Source organism: Osmia lignaria, chromosome 8, assembly GCF_051020975.1.
Source record: "Osmia lignaria lignaria isolate PbOS001 chromosome 8, iyOsmLign1, whole genome shotgun sequence".
In the NCBI taxonomy this organism is placed as follows: Eukaryota; Metazoa; Arthropoda; class Insecta; order Hymenoptera; family Megachilidae; genus Osmia; species Osmia lignaria.
This window is the reverse complement of record NC_135039.1, coordinates 710,011-730,232: the sequence shown is the minus strand read 5'-3', so window position 1 is coordinate 730,232 and position 20,222 is coordinate 710,011.

The window sequence follows — 20,222 nt, the reverse complement described above, 5'->3', positions numbered from 1 at the left end:
TTCGTTTCCGAGATATTTGCAGATATATCTCAAGGGAAGGGGCCTGACGGACATACTTCGAGATATTTCTTCTTCTTGTTGTTCTTCTTCTGCACAGCTAAGCTGGAAGTGGCATTTACAGCTCGCAATAGTGCAGAGTTATCTCAAAGAAAGGGGCCACGGTGTTTCTGTATCTCTATTATGTTGGTGCGGCTTCGGAACTTTTAAATATCTCGATATATCTCGAAAACTACGCTTCTGATAAAAAATATCATACAACATAAAAAGTAGGAAACTTAATTCTCTACAAAAAAGGTCTCTTAACGTTTTGCAATAGCTCGCTTCGTTTCCGAGATATTTGCAGATTTATCTCAAGGGAAGGGTCCTGACGGACATATTTCGAGATATTTCTTCTTCTTGTTGTTCTTCTTCTGCACAGCTAAACTGGAAGTGGCATTTCCAGCTCGCAATAGTGCAGAGTTATCCCAAAGAAAGGGGCCACGATGTTTCTGTATCTCTATTATGTTGGTGCGGCTTCGGAACTTTTAAATATCTCGATATATCTCGAAAACTACGCTTCTGATCAAAAAATATCATAGAACATAAATTGTAGGAAACATAATTCTCTACAAAAAAGGTCTCTTAACATTTTGCCATAGCTCGCTTCGTTTCCGAGATATTTGCAGATTTATCTCAAGGGAAGGGGCCTGACGGACATATTTCGAGATATTTCTTCTTCTTGTTGTTCTTCTTCTGCACAGCTAAGCTGGAAGTGGCATTTGCAGCGCGCAATAGTGCAGAGTTATCTCAAAGAGAGGGGCCACGGTGTTTCTGTATCTCTATTATGTTGGTGCGGCTTCGGAACTTTTAAGTATCTTGATCTATCTCGAGAACTACGCATCTGATCAAAAAATATGATAGAAGATAAAAAGTAGGAAACTTAATTCTCTACAAAAAAGGTCTCTTAACATTTCGCCATAGCTCGCATCGTTTCCGAGATATTTGCAGATTTATCTCAAGGGAAGGGGCCTGTCGGACATATTTCGAGATATTTCTTCTTCTTGTTGTTCTTCTTCTGCACAGCTAAGCTGGAAGTGGCATTTGCAGCTCGCACTAGTGCAGAGTTATCTCAAAGAAAGGGGCCACGGTGTTTCTGTATCTCTATTATGTTGGTGCGGCTTCGGAACTTTTAAATATCTCGATATATCTCGAAAACTACGCTTCTGATCAAAAAATATCGTAGAACATTAATTGTAGGAAACATAATTCTCTACAAAAAAGGTCTCTTAACATTTTGCGATAGCTCGCTTCGTTTCCGAGATATTTGCAGATTTATCTCAAGGGAAGGGGCCTGACGGACATATTTCGAGATATTTCGTCTTCTTGTTGTTCTTCTTCTGCACAGCTAAGCTGGAAGTGGCATTTGCGGCTCGCACTAGTGCAGAGTTATCTCAAAGAAAGGGGCCACGGTGTTTCTGTATCTCTATTATGTTGGTGCGGCTTCGGAACTTTTAAGTATCTTGATCTATCTCGAGAACTACGCATCTGATCAAAAAATATGATAGAAGATAAAAAGTAGGAAACTTAATTCTCTACAAAAAAGGTCTCTTAACATTTCGCCATAGCTCGCATCGTTTCCGAGATATTTGCAGATTTATCTCAAGGGAAGGGGCCTGTCGGACATATTTCGAGATATTTCTTCTTCTTGTTGTTCTTCTTCTGCACAGCTAAGCTGGAAGTGGCATTTACAGCTCGCAATAGTGCAGAGTTATCTCAAAGAAAGGGGCCACGGTGTTTCTGTATCTCTATTATGTTGGTGCGGCTTCGGAACTTTTAAATATCTCGATATATCTCGAAAACTACGCTTCTGATAAAAAATATCATACAACATAAAAAGTAGGAAACTTAATTCTCTACAAAAAAGGTCTCTTAACGTTTTGCAATAGCTCGCTTCGTTTCCGAGATATTTGCAGATTTATCTCAAGGGAAGGGTCCTGACGGACATATTTCGAGATATTTCTTCTTCTTGTTGTTCTTCTTCTGCACAGCTAAACTGGAAGTGGCATTTCCAGCTCGCAATAGTGCAGAGTTATCCCAAAGAAAGGGGCCACGATGTTTCTGTATCTCTATTATGTTGGTGCGGCTTCGGAACTTTTAAATATCTCGATATATCTCGAAAACTACGCTTCTGATCAAAAAATATCATAGAACATAAATTGTAGGAAACATAATTCTCTACAAAAAAGGTCTCTTAACATTTTGCCATAGCTCGCTTCGTTTCCGAGATATTTGCAGATTTATCTCAAGGGAAGGGGCCTGACGGACATATTTCGAGATATTTCTTCTTCTTGTTGTTCTTCTTCTGCACAGCTAAGCTGGAAGTGGCATTTGCAGCGCGCAATAGTGCAGAGTTATCTCAAAGAGAGGGGCCACGGTGTTTCTGTATCTCTATTATGTTGGTGCGGCTTCGGAACTTTTAAGTATCTTGATCTATCTCGAGAACTACGCATCTGATCAAAAAATATGATAGAAGATAAAAAGTAGGAAACTTAATTCTCTACAAAAAAGGTCTCTTAACATTTCGCCATAGCTCGCATCGTTTCCGAGATATTTGCAGATTTATCTCAAGGGAAGGGGCCTGTCGGACATATTTCGAGATATTTCTTCTTCTTGTTGTTCTTCTTCTGCACAGCTAAGCTGGAAGTGGCATTTGCAGCTCGCACTAGTGCAGAGTTATCTCAAAGAAAGGGGCCACGGTGTTTCTGTATCTCTATTATGTTGGTGCGGCTTCGGAACTTTTAAATATCTCGATATATCTCGAAAACTACGCTTCTGATCAAAAAATATCGTAGAACATTAATTGTAGGAAACATAATTCTCTACAAAAAAGGTCTCTTAACATTTTGCGATAGCTCGCTTCGTTTCCGAGATATTTGCAGATTTATCTCAAGGGAAGGGGCCTGACGGACATATTTCGAGATATTTCGTCTTCTTGTTGTTCTTCTTCTGCACAGCTAAGCTGGAAGTGGCATTTGCGGCTCGCACTAGTGCAGAGTTATCTCAAAGAAAGGGGCCACGGTGTTTCTGTATCTCTATTATGTTGGTGCGGCTTCGGAACTTTTAAGTATCTTGATCTATCTCGAGAACTACGCATCTGATCAAAAAATATGATAGAAGATAAAAAGTAGGAAACTTAATTCTCTACAAAAAAGGTCTCTTAACATTTCGCCATAGCTCGCATCGTTTCCGAGATATTTGCAGATTTATCTCAAGGGAAGGGGCCTGTCGGACATATTTCGAGATATTTCTTCTTCTTGTTGTTCTTCTTCTGCACAGCTAAGCTGGAAGTGGCATTTGCAGCTCGCACTAGTGCAGAGTTATCTCAAAGAAAGGGGCCACGGTGTTTCTGTATCTCTATTATGTTGGTGCGGCTTCGGAACTTTTAAATATCTCGATATATCTCGAAAACTACGCTTCTGATCAAAAAATATCGTAGAACATAAATTGTAGGAAACATAATTCTCTACAAAAAAGGTCTCTTAACATTTTGCGATAGCTCGCTTCGTTTCCGAGATATTTGCAGATTTATCTCAAGGGAAGGGGCCTGACGGACATATTTCGAGATATTTCGTCTTCTTGTTGTTCTTCTTCTGCACAGCTAAGCTGGAAGTGGCATTTGCGGCTCGCACTAGTGCAGAGTTATCTCAAAGAAAGGGGCCACGGTGTTTCTGTATCCCTATTATGTTGGTGCGGCTTCGGAACTTTTAAATATCTTGATATATCTCGAGAACTACGCATCTGATCAAAAAATATCATCGAACATAAAAAGTAGGAAACTTAATTCTCTACAAAAAAGGTCTCTTAACATTTTGCCATAGCTCGCTTCGTTTCCGAGATATTTGCAGATTTATCTCAAGGGAAGTGGCCTGACGGACATATTTCGAGATATTTCTTCTTCTTGTTGTTCTTCTTCTGCACAGCTAAGCTGGAAGTGGCATTTGCAGCTCGCAATAGTGCAGAGTTATCCCAAAGAAAGGGGCCACGGTGTTTCTGTATCTCTATTATGTTGGTGCGGCTTCGGAACTTTTAAATATCTCGATATATCTCGAAAACTACGCTTCTGATAAAAAATATCATACAGCATAAAAAGTAGGAAACTTAATTCTCTACAAAAAAGGTCTCTTAACGTTTTGCAATAGCTCGCTTCGTTTCCGAGATATTTGCAGATTTATCTCAAGGGAAGGGTCCTGACGGACATATTTCGAGATATTTGATCTTCTTGTTGTTCTTCTTCTGCACAGCTAAACTGGAAGTGGCATTTCCAGCTCGCAATAGTGCAGAGTTATCCCAAAGAAAGGGGCCACGATGTTTCTGTATCTCTATTATGTTGGTGCGGCTTCGGAACTTTTAAATATCTCGATATATCTCGAAAACTACGCTTCTAAACAAAAAATATCATAGAACATAAATTGTAGGAAACATAATTCTCTACAAAAAAGGTCTCTTAACGTTTTGCCATAGCTCGCTTCGTTTCCGAGATATTTGCAGATTTATCTCAAGGGAAGGGGCCTGACGGACATATTTCGAGATATTTCTTCTTCTTGTTGTTCTTCTTCTGCACAGCTAAACTGGAAGTGGCATTTCCAGCTCGCAATAGTGCAGAGTTATCCCAAAGAAAGGGGCCACGATGTTTCTGTATCTCTATTATGTTGGTGCGGCTTCGGAACTTTTAAATATCTCGATATATCTCGAAAACTACGCTTCTGATCAAAAAATATCATAGAACATAAATTGTAGGAAACATAATTCTCTACAAAAAAGGTCTCTTAACATTTTGCCATAGCTCGCTTCGTTTCCGAGATATTTGCAGATTTATCTCAAGGGAAGGGGCCTGACGGACATATTTCGAGATATTTCTTCTTCTTGTTGTTCTTCTCCTGCACAGCTAAGCTGGAAGTGGCATTTGCAGCGCGCAATAGTGCAGAGTTATCTCAAAGAGAGGGGCCACGGTGTTTCTGTATCTCTATTATGTTGGTGCGGCTTCGGAACTTTTAAGTATCTTGATCTATCTCGAGAACTACGCATCTGATAAAAAAATATGATAGAAGATAAAAAGTAGGAAACTTAATTCTCTACAAAAAAGGTCTCTTAACATTTCGCCATAGCTCGCATCGTTTCCGAGATATTTGCAGATTTATCTCAAGGGAAGGGGCCTGTCGGACATATTTCGAGATATTTCTTCTTCTTGTTGTTCTTCTTCTGCACAGCTAAGCTGGAAGTGGCATTTCCAGCTCGCAATAGTGCAGAGTTATCCCAAAGAAAGGGGCCACGATGTTTCTGTATCTCTATTATGTTGGTGCGGCTTCGGAACTTTCAAATATCTCGATATATCTCGAAAACTACGCTTCTGATCAAAAAATATCATAGAACATAAATTGTAGGAAACATAATTCTCTACAAAAAAGGTCTCTTAACATTTTGCCATAGCTCGCTTCGTTTCCGAGATATTTGCAGATTTATCTCAAGGGAAGGGGCCTGACGGACATATTTCGAGATATTTCTTCTTCTTGTTGTTCTTCTTCTGCACAGCTAAGCTGGAAGTGGCATTTGCAGCTCGCACTAGTGCAGAGTTATCTCAAAGAAAGGGGCCACGGTGTTTCTGTATCTCTATTATGTTGGTGCGGCTTCGGAACTTTTAAATATCTCGATATATCTCGAGAACTACGCATCTGATCAAAAAATATCATCGAACATAAAAAGTAGGAAACTTAATTCTCTACAAAAAAGGTCTCTTAACATTTTGCCATAGCTCGCTTCGTTTCCGAGATATTTGCAGATTTATCTCAAGGGAAGTGGCCTGACGGACATATTTCGAGATATTTCTTCTTCTTGTTGTTCTTCTTCTGCACAGCTAAGCTGGAAGTGGCATTTGCAGCTCGCAATAGTGCAGAGTTATCCCAAAGAAAGGGGCCACGGTGTTTCTGTATCTCTATTATGTTGGTGCGGCTTCGGAACTTTTAAATATCTCGATATATCTCGAAAACTACGCTTCTGATAAAAAATATCATACAGCATAAAAAGTAGGAAACTTAATTCTCTACAAAAAAGGTCTCTTAACGTTTTGCAATAGCTCGCTTCGTTTCCGAGATATTTGCAGATTTATCTCGAGGGAAGGGTCCTGACGGACATATTTCGAGATATTTGATCTTCTTGTTGTTCTTCTTCTGCACAGCTAAACTGGAAGTGGCATTTCCAGCTCGCAATAGTGCAGAGTTATCCCAAAGAAAGGGGCCACGATGTTTCTGTATCTCTATTATGTTGGTGCGGCTTCGGAACTTTTAAATATCTCGATATATCTCGAAAACTACGCTTCTAATCAAAAAATATCATAGAACATAAATTGTAGGAAACATAATTCTCTACAAAAAAGGTCCGTCAACATTTTGCCATAGCTCGCTTCGTTTCCGAGATATTTGCAGATTTATCTCAAGGGAAGGGGCCTGACGGACATATTTCGAGATATTTCTTCTTCTTGTTGTTCTTCTTCTGCACAGCTAAGCTGGAAGTGGCATTTGCAGCGCGCAATAGTGCAGAGTTATCTCAAAGAAAGGGGCCACGGTGTTTCTGTATCTCTATTATGTTGGTGCGGCTTCGGAACTTTTAAATATCTTGATATATCTCGAGAGCTACGCATCTGATCAAAAAATATCATACTACATAAAAAGTAGGAAACTTAATTCTCTACAAGAAAGGTCTCTAAACATTTTGCCATAGCTCGCTTCGTTTCCGAGATATTTGCAGATTTATCTCAAGGGAAGGGGCCTGACGGACATATTTCGAGATATTTCTTCTTCTTGTTGTTCTTCTTCTGCACAGCTAAGCTGGAAGTGGCATTTGCAGCTCGCAATAGTGCAGAGTTATCTCAAAGAGAGGGGCCACGGTGTTTCTGTATCTCTATTATGTTGGTGCGGCTTCGGAACTTTTAAATATCTCGATATATCTCGAAAACTACGCTTCTGATCAAAAAATATCGTAGAACATAAATTGTAGGAAACATAATTCTCTACAAAAAAGGTCTCTTAACATTTCGCCATAGCTCGCATCGTTTCCGAGATATTTGCAGATTTATCTCAAGGGAAGGGGCCTGACGGACATATTTCGAGATATTTCGTCTTCTTGTTGTTCTTCTTCTGCACAGCTAAGCTGGAAGTGGCATTTGCGGCTCGCACTAGTGCAGAGTTATCTCAAAGAAAGGGGCCACGGTGTTTCTGTATCCCTATTATGTTGGTGCGGCTTCGGAACTTTTAAATATCTTGATATATCTCGAGAACTACGCATCTGATCAAAAAATATCATCGAACATAAAAAGTAGGAAACTTAATTCTCTACAAAAAAGGTCTCTTAACATTTTGCCATAGCTCGCTTCGTTTCCGAGATATTTGCAGATTTATCTCAAGGGAAGTGGCCTGACGGACATATTTCGAGATATTTCTTCTTCTTGTTGTTCTTATTCTGCACAGCTAAGCTGGAAGTGGCATTTGCAGCTCGCAATAGTGCAGAGTTATCCCAAAGAAAGGGGCCACGGTGTTTCTGTATCTCTATTATGTTGGTGCGGCTTCGGAACTTTTAAATATCTCGATATATCTCGAAAACTACGCTTCTGATAAAAAATATCATACAGCATAAAAAGTAGGAAACTTAATTCTCTACAAAAAAGGTCTCTTAACGTTTTGCAATAGCTCGCTTCGTTTCCGAGATATTTGCAGATTTATCTCAAGGGAAGGGTCCTGACGGACATATTTCGAGATATTTGATCTTCTTGTTGTTCTTCTTCTGCACAGCTAAACTGGAAGTGGCATTTCCAGCTCGCAATAGTGCAGAGTTATCCCAAAGAAAGGGGCCACGATGTTTCTGTATCTCTATTATGTTGGTGCGGCTTCGGAACTTTTAAATATCTCGATATATCTCGAAAACTACGCTTCTAATCAAAAAATATCATAGAAAATAAATTGTAGGAAACATAATTCTCTACAAAAAAGGTCTCTTAACATTTTGCCATAGCTCGCTTCGTTTCCGAGATATTTGCAGATTTATCTCAAGGGAAGGGGCCTGACGGACATATTTCGAGATATTTCTTCTTCTTGTTGTTCTTCTTCTGCACAGCTAAGCTGGAAGTGGCATTTGCAGCGCGCAATAGTGCAGAGTTATCTCAAAGAAAGGGGCCACGGTGTTTCTGTATCTCTATTATGTTGGTGCGGCTTCGGAACTTTTAAATATCTCGATATATCTCGAAAACTACGCTTCTGATCAAAAAATATCATAGAACATAAATTGTAGGAAACATAATTCTCTACAAAAAACGTCTCAACATTTTGCCATAGCTCGCTTCGTTTCCGAGATATTTGCAGATTCAGCTCAAAGGAACTGGCCTGACGGACATATTTCGAGATATTTCTTCTTCTTGTTGTCCTTCCTCTGCACAGCTAAGCTGGAAGTGGCATTTGCAGCTCGCAATAGTGCAGAGTTATCTCAAAGAAAGGGGCCACGGTGTTTCTGTATCTCTATTATGTTGGTGCGGCTTCGGAACTTTTAAATATCTTGATATATCTCGAGAACTACGCATCTGATCAAAAAATAGCATAGAACATAAAAAGTAGGAAACTTAATTCTCTACAAGAAAGGTCTCTTAACATTTTGCCATAGCTCGCTTCGTTTCCGAGATATTTGCAGATATATCTCAAGGGAAGGGGCCTGACGGACATACTTCGAGATATTTCTTCTTCTTGTTGTTCTTCTTCTGCACAGCTAAGCTGGAAGTGGCATTTGCAGCTCGCACTAGTGCAGAGTTATCTCAAAGAAAGGGGCCACGGTGTTTCTGTATCTCTATTATGTTGGTGCGGCTACGGAACTTTTAAATATCTCGATATATCTCGAAAACTACGCTTCTGATCAAAAAATATCGTAGAACATAAATTATAGGAAACATAATTCTCTACAAAAAAGGTCTCTTAACATATTGCGATAGCTCGCTTCGTTTCCGAGATATTTGCAGATTTATCTCAAGGGAAGGGGCCTGACGGACATATTTCGAGATATTTCTTCTTCTTGTTGTTCTTCTTCTGCACAGCTAAGCTGGAAGTGGCATTTGCGGCTCGCACTAGTGCAGAGTTATCTCAAAGAAAGGGGGCACGGTGTTTCTGTATCCCTATTATGTTGGTGCGGCTTCGGAACTTTTAAATATCTTGATATATCTCGAGAACTACGCATCTGATCAAAAAATATCATAGAACATAAAAAGTAGGAAACTTAATTCTCTACAAAAAAGGTCTCTTAACATTTTGCCATAGCTCGCTTCGTTTCCGAGATATTTGCAGATTTATCTCAAGGGAAGGGGCTGACGGACATATTTCGAGATATTTCTTCTTCTTGTTGTTCTTCTTCTGCACAGCTAAGCTGGAAGTGGCATTTGCGGCTCGCACTAGTGCAGAGTTATCTCAAAGAAAGGGGGCACGGTGTTTCTGTATCCCTATTATGTTGGTGCGGCTTCGGAACTTTTAAATATCTTGATATATCTCGAGAACTACGCATCTGATCAAAAAATATCATAGAACATAAAAAGTAGGAAACTTAATTCTCTACAAAAAAGGTCTCTTAACATTTTGCCATAGCTCGCTTCGTTTCCGAGATATTTGCAGATTTATCTCAAGGGAAGGGGCCTGACGGACATATTTCGAGATATTTCTTCTTCTTGTTGTTCTTCTTCTGCACAGCTAAGCTGGAAGTGGCATTTGCGGCTCGCACTAGTGCAGAGTTATCTCAAAGAAAGGGGCCACGGTGTTTCTGTATCTCTATTATGTTGGTGCGGCTTCGGAACTTTTAAATATCTCGATATATCTCGAAAACTGCGCTTCTGATCAAAAAATATCATAGAACATAAATTGTAGGAAACATAATTCTCTACAAAAAAGGTCTCTTAACATTTTGCCATAGCTCGCTTCGTTTCCGAGATATTTGCAGATATATCTCAAGGGAAGGGGCCTGACGGACATACTTCGAGATATTTCTTCTTCTTGTTGTTCTTCTTCTGCACAGCTAAGCTGGAAGTGGCATTTACAGCTCGCAATAGTGCAGAGTTATCTCAAAGAAAGGGGCCACGGTGTTTCTGTATCCCTATTATGTTGGTGCGGCTTCGGAACTTTTAAATATCTTGATATATCTCGAGAACTACGCATCTGATCAAAAAATATCATAGAACATGAAAAGTAGGAAACTTAATTCTCTACAAAAAACGTCTCTTAACATTTTGCCATAGCTCGCTTCGTTTCCGAGATATTTGCAGATATATCTCAAGGGAAGGGGCCTGACGGACATATTTCGAGATATTTCTTCTTCTTGTTGTTCTTCTTCTGCACAGCTAAGCTGGAAGTGGCATTTGCGGCTCGCACTAGTGCACAGTTATCTCAAAGAAAGGGGCCACGGTGTTTCTGTATCTCTATTATGTTGGTGCGGCTTCGGAACTTTTAAATATCTCGATATATCTCGAAAACTACGCTTCTGATCAAAAAATATCATACAACATAAATTGTAGGAAACATAATTCTCTACAAAAAAGGTCTCTTAACATTTTGCCATAGCTCGCTTCGTTTCCGAGATATTTGCAGATATATCTCAAGGGAAGGGGCCTGACGGACATACTTCGAGATATTTCTTCTTCTTGTTGTTCTTCTTCTGCACAGCTAAGCTGGAAGTGGCATTTACAGCTCGCAATAGTGCAGAGTTATCTCAAAGAAAGGGGCCACGGTGTTTCTGTATCCCTATTATGTTGGTGCGGCTTCGGAACTTTTAAATATCTTGATATATCTCGAGAACTACGCATCTGATCAAAAAATATCATAGAACATGAAAAGTAGGAAACTTAATTCTCTACAAAAAACGTCTCTTAACATTTTGCCATAGCTCGCTTCGTTTCCGAGATATTTGCAGATTTATCTCAAGGGAAGGGGCCTGACGGACATATTTCGAGATATTTCTTCTTCTTGTTGTTCTTCTTCTGCACAGCTAAGCTGGAAGTGGCATTTGCGGCTCGCACTAGTGCAGAGTTATCTCAAAGAAAGGGGCCACGGTGTTTCTGTATCCCTATTATGTTGGTGCGGCTTCGGAACTTTTAAATATCTTGATATATCTCGAGAACTACGCATCTGATCAAAAAATATCATAGAACATAAATTGTAGGAAACATAATTCTCTACAAAAAAGGTCTCTTAACATTTTGCCATAGCTCGCTTCGTTTCCGAGATATTTGCAGATATATCTCAAGGGAAGGGGCCTGACGGACATATTTCGAGATATTTCTTCTTCTTGTTGTTCTTCTTCTGCACAGCTAAGCTGGAAGTGGCATTTACAGCTCGCAATAGTGCAGAGTTATCTCAAAGAAAGGGGCCATGGTGTTTCTGTATCTCTATTATGTTGGTGCGGCTTCGGAACTTTTCAATATCTTGATATATCTCGAGAACTACGCATCTGATCAAAAAATATCATAGAACATGAAAAGTAGGAAACTTAATTCTCTACAAAAAAGGTCTCTTAACATTTCGCCATAGCTCGCATCGTTTCCGAGATATTTGCAGATTTATCTCAAGGGAAGGGGCCTGTCGGACATATTTCGAGATATTTCTTCTTCTTGTTGTTCTTCTTCTGCACAGCTAAGCTGGAAGTGGCATTTGCGGCTCGCACTAGTGCAGAGTTATCTCAAAGAAAGGGGCCACGGTGTTTCTGTATCCCTATTATGTTGGTGCGGCTTCGGAACTTTTAAATATCTCGATATATCTCGAAAACTACGCTTCTGATCAAAAAATATCATAGAACATAAATTGTAGGAAACATAATTCTCTACAAAAAACGTCTCAACATTTTGCCATAGCTCGCTTCGTTTCCGAGATATTTGCAGATTCAGCTCAAAGGAACTGGCCTGACGGACATATTTCGAGATATTTCTTCTTCTTGTTGTCCTTCCTCTGCACAGCTAAGCTGGAAGTGGCATGTGCAGCTCGCAATAGTGCAGAGTTATCTCAAAGAAAGGGGCCACGGTGTTTCTGTATCTCTATTATGTTGGTGCGGCTTCGGAACTTTTAAATATCTTGATATATCTCGAGAACTACGCATCTGATCAAAAAATAGCATAGAACATAAAAAGTAGGAAACTTAATTCTCTACAAGAAAGGTCTCTTAACATTTTGCCATAGCTCGCTTCGTTTCCGAGATATTTGCAGATATATCTCAAGGGAAGGGGCCTGACGGACATACTTCGAGATATTTCTTCTTCTTGTTGTTCTTCTTCTGCACAGCTAAGCTGGAAGTGGCATTTGCAGCTCGCACTAGTGCAGAGTTATCTCAAAGAAAGGGGCCACGGTGTTTCTGTATCTCTATTATGTTGGTGCGGCTTCGGAACTTTTAAATACCTCGATATATCTCGAAAACTACGCTTCTGATCAAAAAATATCGTAGAACATAAATTATAGGAAACATAATTCTCTACAAAAAAGGTCTCTTAACATTTTGCGATAGCTCGCTTCGTTTCCGAGATATTTGCAGATTTATCTCAAGGGAAGGGGCCTGACGGACATATTTCGAGATATTTCTTCTTCTTGTTGTTCTTCTTCTGCACAGCTAAGCTGGAAGTGGCATTTGCGGCTCGCACTAGTGCAGAGTTATCTCAAAGAAAGGGGGCACGGTGTTTCTGTATCCCTATTATGTTGGTGCGGCTTCGGAACTTTTAAATATCTTGATATATCTCGAGAACTACGCATCTGATCAAAAAATATCATAGAACATAAAAAGTAGGAAACTTAATTCTCTACAAAAAAGGTCTCTTAACATTTTGCCATAGCTCGCTTCGTTTCCGAGATATTTGCAGATTTATCTCAAGGGAAGGGGCCTGACGGACATATTTCGAGATATTTCTTCTTCTTGTTGTTCTTCTTCTGCACAGCTAAGCTGGAAGTGGCATTTGCGGCTCGCACTAGTGCAGAGTTATCTCAAAGAAAGGGGCCACGGTGTTTCTGTATCTCTATTATGTTGGTGCGGCTTCGGAACTTTTAAATATCTCGATATATCTCGAAAACTGCGCTTCTGATCAAAAAATATCATAGAACATAAATTGTAGGAAACATAATTCTCTACAAAAAAGGTCTCTTAACATTTTGCCATAGCTCGCTTCGTTTCCGAGATATTTGCAGATATATCTCAAGGGAAGGGGCCTGACGGACATACTTCGAGATATTTCTTCTTCTTGTTGTTCTTCTTCTGCACAGCTAAGCTGGAAGTGGCATTTACAGCTCGCAATAGTGCAGAGTTATCTCAAAGAAAGGGGCCACGGTGTTTCTGTATCCCTATTATGTTGGTGCGGCTTCGGAACTTTTAAATATCTTGATATATCTCGAGAACTACGCATCTGATCAAAAAATATCATAGAACATGAAAAGTAGGAAACTTAATTCTCTACAAAAAACGTCTCTTAACATTTTGCCATAGCTCGCTTCGTTTCCGAGATATTTGCAGATATATCTCAAGGGAAGGGGCCTGACGGACATATTTCGAGATATTTCTTCTTCTTGTTGTTCTTCTTCTGCACAGATAAGCTGGAAGTGGCATTTGCGGCTCGCACTAGTGCACAGTTATCTCAAAGAAAGGGGCCACGGTGTTTCTGTATCTCTATTATGTTGGTGCGGCTTCGGAACTTTTAAATATCTCGATATATCTCGAAAACTACGCTTCTGATCAAAAAATATCATACAACATAAATTGTAGGAAACATAATTCTCTACAAAAAAGGTCTCTTAACATTTTGCCATAGCTCGCTTCGTTTCCGAGATATTTGCAGATATATCTCAAGGGAAGGGGCCTGACGGACATACTTCGAGATATTTCTTCTTCTTGTTGTTCTTCTTCTGCACAGCTAAGCTGGAAGTGGCATTTACAGCTCGCAATAGTGCAGAGTTATCTCAAAGAAAGGGGCCACGGTGTTTCTGTATCCCTATTATGTTGGTGCGGCTTCGGAACTTTTAAATATCTTGATATATCTCGAGAACTACGCATCTGATCAAAAAATATCATAGAACATGAAAAGTAGGAAACTTAATTCTCTACAAAAAACGTCTCTTAACATTTTGCCATAGCTCGCTTCGTTTCCGAGATATTTGCAGATTTATCTCAAGGGAAGGGGCCTGACGGACATATTTCGAGATATTTCTTCTTCTTGTTGTTCTTCTTCTGCACAGCTAAGCTGGAAGTGGCATTTGCGGCTCGCACTAGTGCAGAGTTATCTCAAAGAAAGGGGCCACGGTGTTTCTGTATCCCTATTATGTTGGTGCGGCTTCGGAACTTTTAAATATCTTGATATATCTCGAGAACTACGCATCTGATCAAAAAATATCATAGAACATAAATTGTAGGAAACATAATTCTCTACAAAAAAGGTCTCTTAACATTTTGCCATAGCTCGCTTCGTTTCCGAGATATTTGCAGATATATCTCAAGGGAAGGGGCCTGACGGACATATTTCGAGATATTTCTTCTTCTTGTTGTTCTTCTTCTGCACAGCTAAGCTGGAAGTGGCATTTACAGCTCGCAATAGTGCAGAGTTATCTCAAAGAAAGGGGCCATGGTGTTTCTGTATCTCTATTATGTTGGTGCGGCTTCGGAACTTTTCAATATCTTGATATATCTCGAGAACTACGCATCTGATCAAAAAATATCATACAACATGAAAAGTAGGAAACTTAATTCTCTACAAAAAAGGTCTCTTAACATTTTGCCATAGCTCTCTTCGTTTCCGAGATATTTGCAGATTTATCTCAAGGGAAGGGGCCTGACGGACATATTTCGAGATATTTCTTCTTCTTGTTGTTCTTCTTCTGCACAGCTAAGCTGGAAGTGGCATTTGCGGCTCGCACTAGTGCAGAGTTATCTCAAAGAAAGGGGCCACGGTGTTTCTGTATCCCTATTATGTTGGTGCGGCTTCGGAACTTTTAAATATCTCGATATATCTGGAAAACTACGCTTCTGATCAAAAAATATCATAGAACATAAATTGTAGGAAACATAATTCTCTACAAAAAACGTCTCTTAACATTTTGCCATAGCTCGCTTCGTTTCCGAGATATTTGCAGATTCAGCTCAAAGGAACTGGCCTGACGGACATATTTCGAGATATTTCTTCTTCTTGTTGTTCTTCCTCTGCACAGCTAAGCTGGAAGTGGCATTTGCAGCTCGCAATGGTACAGAGTTATCTCAAAGAAAGGGGCCACGGTGTTTCTGTATCTCTATTATGTTGGTGCGGCTTCGGAACTTTTAAATATCTTGATATATCTCGAGAACTACGCATCTGATCAAAAAATATCATAGAACATAAAAAGTAGGAAACTTAATTCTCTACAAGAAAGGTCTCTTAACATTTTGCCATAGCTCGCTTCGTTTCCGAGATATTTGCAGATTTATCTCAAGGGAAGGGGCCTGACGGACATATTTCGAGATATTTCTTCTTCTTGTTGTTCTTCTTCTGCACAGCTAAGCTGGAAGTGGCATTTGCAGCTCGCACTAGTGCAGAGTTATCTCAAAGAAAGGGGCCACGGTGTTTCTGTATCTCTATTATGTTGGTGCGGCTTCGGAACTTTTAAATATCTCGATATATCTCGAAAACTACGCTTCTGATCAAAAAATATCGTAGAACATAAATTGTAGGAAACATAATTCTCTACAAAAAAGGTCTCTTAACATTTTGCCATAGCTCGCTTCGTTTCCGAGATATTTGCAGATTTATCTCAAGGGAAGGGGCCTGACGGACATATTTCGAGATATTTCTTCTTCTTGTTGTTCTTCTTCTGCACAGCTAAGCTGGAAGTGGCATTTGCGGCTCGCACTAGTGCAGAGTTATCTCAAAGAAAGGGGCCACGGTGTTTCTGTATCTCTATTATGTTGGTGCGGCTTCGGATCTTTTAAATATCTCGATATATCTCGAAAACTACGCTTCTGATCAAAAAATATCATAGATGATAAATTGTAGGAAACATAATTCGCTACAAAAAAGGTCTCTTAACATTTTGCCATAGCTCGCTTCGTTTCCGAGATATTTGCAGATTTATCTCAAGGGAAGGGGCCTGACGGACATATTTCGAGATATTTCTTCTTCTTGTTGTTCTTCTTCTGCACAGCTAAGCTGGAAGTGGCATTTACAGCTCGCAATAGTGCAGAGTTATCTCAAAGAAAGGGGCCACGGTGTTTCTGTATCTCTATTATGTTGGTGCGGCTTCGGAACTTTTAAATATCTTGATATATCTCGAGAACTACGCATCAGATCAAAAAATATCATAGAACGTAAAAAGTAGGAAACTTAATTCTCTACAAAAAAGGTCGCTTAACATTTTGCCATAGCTCTCTTCGTTTCCGAGATATTTGCAGATTTACCTCAAGGGAAGGGGCCTGACGGACATATTTCGAGATATTCCTTCTTCTTGATGTTCTTCTTCTGCACAGCTAAGCTGGAAGTGGCATTTACAGCTCGCAATAGTGCAGAGTTATCTCAAAGAAAGGGGCCACGGTGTTTCTGTATCTCTATTATGTTGGTGCGGCTTCGGAACTTTTAAATATCTTGATATATCTCGAGAACTACGCATCAGATCAAAAAATATCATAGAACATAAAAAGTAGGAAACTTAATTCTCTACAAAAAAGGTCGCTTAACATTTTGCCATAGCTCTCTTCGTTTCCGAGATATTTGCAGATTTACCTCAAGGGAAGGGGCCTGACGGACATATTTCGAGATATTTCTTCTTCTTGATGTTCTTCTTCTGCACAGCTAAGCTGGAAGTGGCATTTGCGGCTCGCAATAGTGCAGAGTTATCTCAAAGAAAGGGGCCACGGTGTTTCTGTATCTCTATTATGTTGGTGCGGCTTCGGAACTTTTACATATCTCGATATATCTCGAAAACTACGCTTCTGATCAAAAAATATCGACAACATGAATTGTAGGAAACATAATTCTCTACAAAAAAGGTCTCTTAACATTTTGCCATAGCTCGCTTTGTTTCCGAGATATTTGCAGATATATCTCAAGGGAAGGGGCCTGACGGACATATTTCGAGATATATTTTCTTCTTGTTGTTCTTCTTCTGCACAGCTAAGCTGGAAGTGGCATTTACAGCTCGCAATACTGCAGAGTTATCTCAAAGAAAGGGGCCACGGTGTTTCTGTATCCCAATTATGTTGGTGCGGCTTCGGAACTTTTAAATATCTTGATATATCTCGAGAACTACGCATCAGATCAAAAAATATCATAGAACATAAAAAGTAGGAAACTTAATTCTCTACAAAAAAGGTCGCTTAACATTTTGCCATAGCTCTCTTCGTTTCCGAGATATTTGCAGATTTACCTCAAGGGAAGGGGCCTGACGGACATATTTCGAGATATTTCTTCTTCTTGATGTTCTTCTTCTGCACAGGTAAGCTGGAAGTGGCATTTGCGGCTCGCAATAGTGCAGAGTTATCTCAAAGAAAGGGGCCACGGTGTTTCTGTATCTCTATTATGTTGGTGCGGCTTCGGAACTTTTACATATCTCGATATATCTCGAGAACTACGCTTCTGATCAAAAAATATCGAGAACATGAATTGTAGGAAACATAATTCTCTACAAAAAAGGTCTCTTAACATTTTGCCATAGCTCGCTTTGTTTCCGAGATATTTGCAGATATATCTCAAGGGAAGGGGCCTGACGGACATATTTCGAGATATATTTTCTTCTTGTTGTTCTTCTTCTGCACAGCTAAGCTGGAAGTGGCATTTACAGCTCGCAATAGTGCAGAGTTATCTCAAAGAAAGGGGCCACGGTGTTTCTGTATCTCTATTATGTTGGTGCGGCTTCGGAACTTTTAAATATCTTGATATATCTCGATAACTACGCATCAGATCAAAAAATATCATAGAACATAAAAAGTAGGAAACTTAATTCTCTACACAAAAGGTCTCTTAACATTTTGCCATAGCTCTCTTCGTTTCCGAGATATTTGCAGATTTATCTCAAGGGAAGGGGCCTGACGGACATATTTCGAGATATTTCTTCTTCTTGTTGTTCTTCTTCTGCACAGCTAAGCTGGAAGTGGCATTTACAGCTCGCAATACTGCAGAGTTATCTCAAAGAAAGGGGCCACGGTGTTTCTGTATCCCAATTATGTTGGTGCGGCTTCGGAACTTTTAAATATCTCGATATATCTCGAGAACTACGCATCTGATCAAAAAATATCATAGAACATAAAAAGTAGGAAACTTAATTCTCTACAAAAAAGGTCTCTTAACATTTTGCCATAGCTCGATTCGTTTCCGAGATATTTGCAGATTTATCTCAAGGGAAGGGGCCTGACGGACATATTTCGAGATATTTCTTCTTCTTGTTGTTCTTCTTCTGCACAGCTAAACTGGAAGTGGCATTTCCAGCTCGCAATAGTGCAGAGTTATCTCAAAGAAAGGGGCCACGGTGTTTCTGTATCTCTATTATGTGGGTGCGGCTTCGGAACTTTTAAATATCTTGATATATCTCGAGAACTACGCATCTGATCAAAAAATATCATAGAACATAAAAAGTAGGAAACTTAATTCTCTACAAATAAAGTCTCTTAACATTTTGCCTTAGCTCGCTTCGTTTCCGAGATATTTGAAGATTTATCTCAAGGGAAGGGGCCTGAGGGACATATTTGGAGATATTTCTTCTTCTTGTTGTTCTTCTTCTGCACAGCTAAGCTGGAAGTGGCATTTGCGGCCCGCACTAGTGCAGAGTTATCTCAAAGAAAGGGGCCACGGTGTTTCTGTATCTCTATTATGTTGGTGCGGCTTCGGAACTTTTAAATATCTCGATATATCTCGAAAACTACGCTTCTGATCAAAAAATATCATAGAACATAACTTGTAGGGGACATAATTCTCTACAAAAAAGGTCTCTTAACATTTTGCCATAGCTCGCTTGGTTTCCGAGATATTTGCAGATATATCTCAAGGGAAGGGGCCTGACGGACATATTTCGAGATATTTCTTCTTCTTGTTGTTCTTCTTCTGCACAGCTAAGCTGGAAGTGGCATTTGCGGCTCGCACTAGTGCAGAGTTATCTCAAAGAAAGGGGCCACGGTGTTTCTGTATCTCTATTATGTTGGTGCGGCTTCGGAACTTTTAAATATCTTGATATATCTCGAGAACTACGCATCTGATCAAAAAATATCATAGAACATAAAAAGTAGGAAACTTAATTCTCTACAAATAAGGTCTCGTAACATTTTGCCATAGCTCGCTTCGTTTCCGAGATATTTGCAGATTTATCTCAAGGGAAGGGGCCTGACGGACATATTTCGAGATATATCTTCTTCTTGTTGTTCTTCTTCTGCACAGCTAAACTGGAAGTGGCATTTCCAGCTCGCAATAGTGCAGAGTTATCTCAAAGAGAGGGGCCACGGTGTTTCTGTATCTCTATTATGTTGGTGCGGCTTCGGAACTTTTAAATATCTTGATATATCTCGAAAACTACGCATCTGCTCAAAAAATATCATAGAAGATTAAAAGTAGGAAACTTAATTCTCTACAAAAAAGGTCTCTTAACATTTTGCCATAGCTCGCTTCGTTTCCGAGATATTTGCAGATTTATCTCAAGGGAAGGGGCCTGACGGACATATTTCGAGATATTTCTTCTTCTTGTTGTTCTTCCTCTGCACAGCTAAGCTGGAAGTGGCAATTGCGGCTCGCACTAGTGCAGAGTTATCTCAAAGAAAGGGGCCACGGTGTTTCTGTATCTCTATTATGTTGGTGCGGCTTCGGAACTTTTAAATATCTCGATATATCTCGAAAACTACGCTTCTGATCAAAAAATATCATAGAACATAAATTGTAGGAAACATAATTCTCTACAAAAAACGTCTCTTAACATTTTGCCATAGCTCGCTTCGTTTCCGAGATATTTGCAGATTCAGCTCAAAGGAACGGGCCTGACGGACATATTTCGAGATATTTCTTCTTCTTGTTGTTCTTCCTCTGCACAGCTAAGCTGGAAGTGGCATTTGCAGCTCGCAATAGTGCAGAGTAATCTCAAAGAAAGGGGCCACGGTGTTTCTGTATCTCTATTATGTTGGTGCGGCTTCGGAACTTTTAAATATCTTGATATATCTCGAGAACTACGCATCTGATCAAAAAATACCATAGAACATAAATAGTA